The sequence below is a fragment of the Nannospalax galili genome, unplaced genomic scaffold (assembly GCF_000622305.1).
Source record: "Nannospalax galili isolate Female #2095 unplaced genomic scaffold, S.galili_v1.0 scaffold236, whole genome shotgun sequence".
Taxonomy (NCBI): domain Eukaryota; kingdom Metazoa; phylum Chordata; class Mammalia; order Rodentia; family Spalacidae; genus Nannospalax; species Nannospalax galili.
Genome location: NW_008338710.1, coordinates 2980153 through 2989840, shown reverse-complemented (window position 1 = coordinate 2989840; position 9688 = coordinate 2980153). Strand labels below are relative to the sequence as shown.

The following is a 9688-nucleotide window of genomic DNA, read 5'->3' as shown; positions in this document are numbered from 1 at the left end:
AGGTTGAGTCATCCAGAAAGTAAGATTAAGTAGAGATAAAAGATAGTATATGCTTTAGATTTAAGCACTGATCTTCAGAGAAACAGTAGTTACAAGCTTCTCAAGAGAGAAAGTAGCCTTTAAATACCTTAACAATACCTAGATACATGATTTTGTGGCTATTGAAATTACATTATTCAAAGGATTTAATTCACAACCAGGTTCAAAGATTAATCAAAAAGTTTACAAATTAAGTTTAAATAATGAACCGGTTTGGGGGGCTAAGGAGATGGCTCAGAGGTTAAGAGCACTTGTTGCTCTTCCAGAGGACCTAAGTTCAATTCCCAGTAGCCACACAAAGCAGCTCACAACTACCTGTAACTCTAGCTCCTCTCCACACACACATTTATATAGTTAAAAAAAAATTAAAAAGCCAGGCGTGGTGGCACGGTCTAGACTCAACAAATTGGCCTAACACGTATCTCCAAAACATAGCACCACCACTGAGGGACAGATGACTGTGCCAGCCTTTTTTCTTCTTAGGTTTTAGGTTTAAGATGACCTTGAAGTATGGAAAGAAACTGAGCTTTAAAGTGGGCATGCTACTGTAATCGCAGTTTGGGAGGCAGAGGCAAGATGATCACTGCCAGCCAGAGTTACACAGTGAGACCTTGCCTCAAGACACGCACGCACCAGCTGCATTAGTAAGGACTGTAGCGTGGTAGAGTGCTTAGCGGTGGGTTAAATTTTCAGTGCCACACACACACTATATTTCTATGTTGTATATTTCTTAATATGTATCATATACAGACACCCTAGATTTCAGAATGTGGCCGGAGAATTTTCTTGGAAAATAAGCCCTCCAGGCGTGGGCGCCCTGCTTCAGATGCCAGGGACCAGGGTGGGGACACACCGTTCAGACATGATGGAACTCAGCATCCTCCCAGCGGTGAGATGCCTCCTTCCTTCCCACATGGGGTGTGTCTGGCGGGATGTGACTAAACTTTGGGGAGCCGGGAGGAGTACGAGGTGGACCCAAGGGCCTGGAGGGCGTGGCAAGGAAGTTACGGAGCAGCTGGGGGAGGCCCACAGGACCCAAGGGTTTGAGAACGTTGGCCGGAGCTAAAGGATTGCTGGGCAGACCGGAAAAATGGCAGGTCGGCTCAGCCCGCAACGCATCCGGTACTCTACAGCACAGCCATGCGTGGCCCACTCGGCGCGCTCGCGATCTCGCTTCATCCCAGACGCCAAGGACAAGACTGCAGGGACCGAACCCAGACAACCAAGCCCAGGCTTGTAACTACACCAACTCCCATCTCCAGCGCCCAGCATAGCGGACCAGCGGCGCACGTAGCCCGCCCAGTGCCGCCAGCGGCACGGGCGGGGCCGATGAGTTGGCCAGGGATGATTGGTTCCTCTCACTAGGGGCGTGGCCCATCAATCCCCCGCCCAGCCCCGCCCCTGCGCCGCCCTCGGTCCTGGAGGAAATAGGGCCTGCCCCCGGGCTAGGCGCGCAGGAAGGTGGGGCTGGGCCCCAGCCGGGGGCAGAGTCCGGGAGGGCCTGGCTGATGGGGAATGAAGCCTCCGCCTTCCCCCACAGAAGCCTTTAAATACGGCCGCCGGAGGGGCGAGGGGTACAGGCTGCATCTTCGGGAGCAAGGTGCTGTGCGAGTCTGCGGGAACCCAGCGGCCGCAGCCGTGTTCCGGGCTTGGAAGTGGGTAAGTGCTTTCCCCGGAGGATGTTGCCCTCCTAGTGGGATGCTCCCTACCCCGTGGGACGTGGTGGGCCGACTGGGCTGGGCGGGCGCGACGCTGCCCGCTGCCCGGCCTGTCCATCTCCCTATCCGGTTTTTCTTTCTGGGGCTCGGCGGGTACTGCGTTTTGCATCAGCAGGAGATGGCTGTAGCTGGACTTTTGATTCCAAGTCTTCCAGCCCCCTCTCTTTTTACCCACTTTCCGACTGGAAACAAACGGGATTTCCCCGCCCCTTCTGAACGCCAAATGGCCACGGGAGGAAGGGGTCCTGTCGCTGGCGGCCTCGGTGATGGCTTGCAGTCCTGTCTTTTGTTTGGGTTTAGAGTCGGCTCACCTGGGCGAGCTGCTGCTTTAGCTTAGGAAATCGAGAAGAAAGCGAAGTCCCAAAGACATTCAGTCCTGCGGTCTGTAAGGGACTCGCTCTACCTATACTCTCTCTAACTTGATGCCACTGAAGGCCTTTCTGGGGTGCTTCAGAGACCATGTTTTTCTGAGATCTTGAAAATTTTCACTATCTCTTCTAGAGAAGAGGTCGAATTTCTTACAGGTAGAAATTTCTACCTGTAGGAAGAAAATTGAGTAGGGTTGGGAAATCTGGTATATGGAAAAGAGGGTTCACTGAGGGAACTATTCGTGTCTACACAGAGGAGTAACTGTCCATCCGCTCACCTCAAAGACAGCTAGTCTTTGAGTTTTTTCAAATCTCCTAAGAAGTGGAGAACAGTGTTCTGGTCTGTTCTTAGAGGGCTTCTGGAAATGAAAGAGCTGAGTGTGACTGCTCTGAGACAGGGTCTTGAGTGCTCAGCCTCTAGACGGAGGTTTATAAACGCTAGAAAGATTTGGAAAGATCTCTCTCCCTCTCTCTCTTAAAATTTATTTACTATTTTTTATTTTATGTGTATGAGTGTATTGCTTGCATGTAGTAGGTGCACCCATGTCATGCAATGCCCGCAGAGCGTGGAGGTCAGAAGAGAGCATTGGATCCCCTGGAACTGGAGTTATGGAGTTAGCGGGCATGTGGGTGCTGGGAATCGAACCTGGATCCCCTACAAGAGCAGCCAGTGCTCTCAACCGCTTAGTCATCTCTCCAGCCCCAAGATCTCATTTTAAAAATTTTGCTGTTGTACTCCTGTCTCTGAGATTACTAGGCATGTTTCATCTTCCCTTTTAACTGTTTCCACAGCTTTGTATCATGCTCCTTAGACATAAAATTAATACTGTTTTTCTCACTAGGTAAATTTTTTTTCTTGGATCAGGTATCTTTTTGGTTTTTTGAGACAGGGCCTCAGGTGCCCTGGAACTTGCTATGCTGACCAGACTGGCCTATATCTCGCAGAGATCCACTTGCCTCTGCCTCTCAAGTGCTGTTTTTTTTTTTTTAATATTTTATTTATTATTATTTTTATGTGTATGCATGTATTGTGTGCACCCATGTCGTGCAGCGCCCACGGAGAACAGAAGAGGCTGTTGGATCCCCTGGATTTGGAGTTAGATGCCATGTGGGTGCTGGGATTGGAACCTGGGTCGTGTGCAAGAACAATCAATGTTCTTAACCTCTGAGCCATCTCTCCAGCCCCTCAAGTGCTGGTTTTAAAGGCATGCACCACCATGCCTGGGTAAAGATTAATTTTATTTTTTATTTTATGTGTGTGAGTGTTTTGCCTGCATGTATGTAAGGGTACCATGTGCATGAAAACCTATGAAGGCCAGAAAAGGGCATCTGATCCCTTGGAACTGAAGTTATTCACCACCATGTGGGTGCTGGGAATGGAACCTGGGTCCTCTGCAAGAGTAGCCAGTGCTCTTAACTACAGAGCCATCTCTCCAGCCAGCAAGGATCATCTTTTTTTTAAAAAAATATTTTATTTATTATTTTTATTTTATGTGTATATGTATATTGCCTGCATGTAGGTAAGTGCACCCATGTCGTGCAATGCCCATGGAGAACAGAAGAGGCTGTTGGAGCCCCAGGAACTGGTGTTATGGACAATTGTTAGCTACCATGTGGGTGCTGGGATTTGAACCCAGGTCTTCTACAAGAACAACCAGTGTTCTTAAACTCTGAGCCATCTCTCCAGCCCCTGGATCATGCATCTTTTAAGTTTGCTTTCCAGAAATGTCTAAAATGATGAGAGAGAGAGAGAGAGAGAGAGAGAGAGATCCCCCTTCAAACATTTCCAGTTCTATAGCATAGGTCTACCTGCCATTAGTAGCTGCTATATGGAAAGGAAGGTGAATTGCCGTTTTGAAATAAAGGCATATAAGAGTTAACTTGGGGAATGGGGATGCAGCTTGGTGGTAGGATGCTTGTCTAGATGCTTGTCGCATCTGATTGCTCATTGTAAAATATTATCAGCCCTCTTATCTAAACCTATTAAACATAAGTCTGAAACATTAGACACCCATGTACAAGTTACTTATTCAGTTAATATTTATTGAGGAACTACATACTAGGTGCTGAAGATATAGCAGTGAATAGCAGCAGGAAAGAACCATTAGCTTTGGGGTATCTTATTAAGCTATGAATTACTTAAGCCCAGGAGTTTCCATGGACATGCAATCTGTGCTTATTCTCTGAAGGTTAGCAGAATATGTCCTGGTTGAGTTTGAGGATAGAGGCTGCCTTAATAGTTCTAACTTCTTAGCTTTGGGATTAAGGAATAACTCTGAAAGATCCTCTGTACCAACATGACTGAATTTCTACCTCTTAGATAGTCTAATTAGGAAGAAAGGCAGCTCATGTCTAGGAGTCTCAAATGTGGTGGCTTTGTTCCTCATAGTCTATAGCCTGATTCAGCCTGGCAGATCTGGAAGGCCGGCCGATAGGCCCAGAGTTGATCAGGCTTTAGATGTAGATTTATGATAATCTCACATATGAAGAGACTTGAATGGATACACTACAATGGAACTTGGCTGTTACAGTGGGGGAATTTTATTGCAGGGCTTAGAATTGCTTGGTCTGTGGGGGATTGGTTCCAGGACCGTTAGAAATGTCCAAATCTGAGAATGTTCAAGACTCTTAGATAAAATGATGTAATATTTGCCTATAGCCTATGCATGTTCTCCTTGTATACTTTAAATCATCTCTAGATTACTTATAATGCCCAATATAGCTGAGCTACCTAAAGAGACCCTATCTCACAAAACAAACAACCCCAAAAAGCACACCAAAAACAACCCAAAGGTAGCCTGGTGTAGTAGTGCACGCCTTTAATTCCAGTACTTGGGAGGCACAGGCAGATGAATCTCTATGAGTTTGAAGCCAACCTGGTCTACATATTGAGTTCCAGGAAGGACATCAAGGGCTACATAGTGTACATAGTGAGACCCAGTCTCAAAAAAAAAAAAAAAAACACCTAATGTAAATAGTTATTATACTTTATCATTTAGGGAGTAAGAATAAGAAGAGGGCCACATATATTCAGTAGTGGTCCAACTTTGTTTTGTTTGGGTTTTGGGGTTTTTTTGAGACAAGGTCTCACTATTTAGGTCTGGCTGGCCTGGAACCGGTATGTAGACTAGGCTGACCTCCAATTCACAGAGATCTGCCTGCTTCTGCCTCTTGAGTGCTGGGACTAAAAGCATTTGCCACCACATCTGGCTTAAAAATATTTTTAGTCCCATAGCTAGCTGATTCTCTGGATACAGAGAGCCAACTGTATTTGCACCTTAAATCTCAGCCATTCATTGTGGTAGCATAGTTTCTGGGAATCTGAATTCATAAGGCAGAGTGGAATCAAAACAGAATCTTTGGGAAATATGCTATACAAGAATGGAAAATTCTGTTCCTGTTCCCACATCAAATACAAATATTAGGTTGGCTTATTCTTAACTCCTTTTCAGTCTCCAGGTTTATAATTCCAAAGTGTCTTTTTTTCAGACACTTTCTCCTCTCCTCTCCTCTCCTAAAATGGAGTCGATCTTAGTTATATTAATGCCTCTGATTATTGTGGTTACATTCAACTGAGTTAATTGTTACTAAATTATACCTTACAGATTGTTATGGGCTTGCTCTCCTGAGACATTCAAGAACTATTTATGATTTCTACTGCAGGAGACAATTATTATTCAGGGGAGCTTATCTCTTCCCTTCTCTGAACTAATTTCTCTGTCTTTATTCCCTTCCTCTTACCTGGAATGTTCTTTCCAGTTTTTTTCCTTCCTAACTCCTACCCATTCTTTAGGCCAGGCTCAAACTCTGCTTCCACATCGAAATGAACCTTCTCTGCTTCCTCATTTTCTTTCTTCCTATTTTTTATTTATCATTATTGTGTGTGTGTGTGTATGGGGGTGGGGTGCCACAGTGTGTGTGTGTGGAGGGCACATGCTATTGCTTAAGTGTGAAGGTCAGAGAACTTTTCAGGAGCCAGTTCTCTCCTACCTTATGTGGGTTCCAGGGACTGAACTCAGGTCATTAGGCTTGCGTGGTTTGGTTTGGACTTGGACACTCATTTTGCCTTTCAACTGATTACATTTGTCTCATTTAGCCATTTTACCTGGGTATAACTAAGTCATTTTCCTCTTTTTTTGTGTGTGTGTTTTTGAGACAGGGTCTCCCCGTAGCCCAGCTGACCTGGAACTCACTATGTAGACCAGGCTGGCCTCAACCTCACAGAGATCCATCCACCTGCCTCTGCTGGGATTAATGGTGTGTGCCACCATCCCTGGCGTCCTTTTCCTCTTTTAAATCATAAAAAGCTACCTGTTGCCGGGCGTGGTGGCACACGCCTTTAATCCCAGCACTCGGGAGGCAGAGGCAGGTGGATCTCTGTGAGTTCAAGGCCAGCCTGATCTACATAGTGAGTTCCAGGACAGCTAGGGCTACAGGGAGACCCTGTCTCAAAAACACCAAAAAAAAAAAAAAAAAAAAAAAAAAAAAAAAAAAAAAAAAAAAAAAGCTACCTGTTTCAGAGAGCCCTTCTGTTCCTTAAGGTAGCCCCTTACCCTACAGTTTCTTTTTCTTGTACCTGTGTATTTCCTTTATCTAGAACTTAGCACAGCTGCCATGGTTTTGTTTTTATGCTCTGCTCCACTGTGATTGTGTGAGAGCAGGGATTTAACTGTCTTGCTCACCTCTGCAGTCTATAACACAGAGAACACCAGTGACTGTTGCATTGTGGGGTGTTCAATAAATGCCTTCAATTAAATTATTCTCCAAAAAAATAAGTACTTCAGCATCAGGACCTATACCCTGTGTGGCCAAATTCTCTCCTAGTTCCTTCTGTTGGAACCATTACATTTTTGTGAGGGGAAAGAGACTAGGTCCTGGAGCAAGTTCAGCAATTTTGCTGAAATCAGATGCCAAACTTTCCCTACTGTAGAGGTGGGGACAGCTGTAGTGAATGCTGAGACACCTTTGGTAAACTTGCTCGAGGCTCAGCTGTCCACCCACATGTAGGAGATTTTCGGAAGATTCCTCTCAGCTTAGCTTCCCGTTCCCGTGTGGTGTTTTCCATCCACTTAGAAAGATGGGTGAGGCTAGGAAAGACAGGTGATTGCCAGAAGTAAAAATCAGTAGGCTTAGTATTTCTGAGATGAGTCTTAGAATCCTAAAAAACTAAATAAAAGTGTTATATTTCTTTTTTTGTTTTGTTTTTTGTCTTTTTGAAGCAGGGTCTCCCTATAGCCCCAGCTGTCCTGGAACTCACTATGTAGACCAGGCTGGCCTTGAACTCACAGAGATCCGCCTGCCTCTGCCTCCCAAGTGCTGGGACTACAGGTGTGCACCACCACACCCGGCAAAAGTGTTTTATTTCTATGGCTTTACAAGAGTGCTAATCAAGAGCTATTACCTCTCTTAGGCTATTAAAAAAATCTGTATTTCACATGGTTTTAGTGTTAAGTGATAAGTACATTCATAAAGGAAAATTCAGTGTAACTGTTAAAAAGGTGGACTGGGTAGTGGTGCACTCCTTTAATCCCAGCACTCAGGAAGCAGAGGCAGGTGGACCTCTGTGAGTTCCAGGCCAGCCAGGGCTACATAGTGAGACCTTATCTCAAAAACAAAACAAAACAAAACAAAAAATAGGTGGGGCAGGGAAGAATGGAGAGACTTTAGAATACATTAAAAGAAACAAACAAACAAAAAAAGCCAGGAGTTGATACTGTCTGTAAATGGTACTTCTTCAGTTCAGAAAAAGGATTATTAGAATATACATATTTAGCTGGACAAAGTAACACTGGGAATACCCAGGAAACCAAGGAGCTGCTTGTAGAAGCAAAGTCAGCAGGGATGGGAAGGAAGTGAGGGTGTATAGCTTATGATATTTGATTTTTAAACCACGACAGTACATTAACCATTCAAAACAAATGCATTTATTGTTTTCTCTTGTCTTTAAGAATATCTTTTGAGGAGGCTAGAGAGATGGCTTAGCAGGTGAAAGCACTGGCTACTCTAGTTTTTTTTTTTTTTAGCATTTTTATTGAATTTTTGCGATTTCCAGACAATATAATTTGATAACATTTATATCCTCTCTCCCATCCACTCCTCCTTGCCCCGCCCCCCACTTAATTCAATGTACTCTCTCTAGGTAATAAAGCCTATAGAGTCTAACTCGAATCCCCAAATGTTCTCCAGCATGGACTCATCCACTCGAACTTGCATAGGACTTGAAGCACTGGCCACTCTTGCAGAGGACGCAGGTTTGGTTCCTAGCACCCATGCAGAGGCTTACAACTCCAGTTCCAGGGGGTCTTATGCTCTCTTCTGGCCTCTGTAGGCCTTCCATAAATGTGCTGCACTTATATATATGCAGACATAACATTCATACACATAAATTTTTTTTAAAAGAGTAAAAGTACTTTTTTTTTTTTTTTTGTTTTTTTGGGAAAGGGCTTTCCTTTAGCCCCAGCTGCCCTGGAACTCACAAAGATCCGCCTGCCTCTGCCTTCCAAGTGCTGGGATTAAAGGTGTATGCCACCATTCCCGGCCTAAAAAAGAATACTTTTTTTTTTCCAGTCTTTTTGAGACAGGGTCTCCCTGTAGCCCCAGCTGTCCTGGGGCTGTAGACCAGGCTGGCCTTGAACTCACAGAGATCTGCCTGCCTCTGCCTCCTGAATGCTGGGATTAAAGGCATGTGCCACCACGCCTAGCAAGAGTACTTTTTTAATAGAGATAAAATTCCAGAATCTGGGTGCTGGAGAGATGGCTCAGTGGTTAAGAATACTCACTGTTCCTGCAGAAGACCTGGGTTTGAATCCCAGCACCCACATGGCAGCTAACAACTGTCCTTAACTCCAGTTCCAGGGGAGATCCGACAGCCTCTTCTGTCCTCTGTGGGCATTGCACGACACGGATGCACTTACTTACATGCAGGCATAACACTCATACACATAAAAATAATAAAATGTTTTGAAAAAAAATCCAGAATCTGCCCATTTTTATTATAGAACTAAAATTCTGACTTTTTATATTATTTATTTATTTTCATTTAAAAATTTTTTTGGCAGTGCTGAGCAACTAAGAGTGCTTCATGCATGCCCTGGGAGAGCACTCTTCCACTGAACTACAGATACAGTCTTGCCAAGCTCTCTAGTTATGCTAGCACATAGTACCTTCTCTGATCCATGTAAGAATTCAAAAATTCTTTGTATATATATATATAATTTATTATTTTTATTTTATGTTTATGAGTGTATTGCCTGCATGTATGTGAGTGCACGCATGTCGAGCAATGCTACGGAGGTCAGAAGAGGGCTTCAGATTCCCCTGGAACTGGAGTAAAGGATGGTTCATAGCCGCCATGTGGGTGCTGGGAATTGAACCTGGGTCCTTTGCAAGAACAGGCAGTGCTCTTAACCACTGAGCCATCTCTCCAGCCCCTGCCTTAGCTTTTAATAGGGGAACATTCTTAGATGGAAAGATAAATGGGTGAAAATTAGAGAAGTGTATGTGATCATTTTGACAGTTATTTTCATTATAAGCAGACATATATAAGCAAATACATATAAGCAT

General features: G+C 44.4%; 1 protein-coding gene across 1 annotated transcript in view; it reads left to right on the top strand.

The window, feature by feature from the left end:
• The first annotated feature begins 1467 nt into the window (after positions 1 to 1467).
• Ugdh (UDP-glucose 6-dehydrogenase) overlaps positions 1468 to 9688 on the top strand; it is a 31759-nt gene continuing 23538 nt past the window's right edge. Inside the window, exon 1 of the mRNA XM_008833244.3 lies at positions 1468 to 1698. The gene's annotated coding sequence lies outside the window, so the exon portion shown is untranslated. The remainder of the gene's footprint in view (positions 1699 to 9688) is intronic.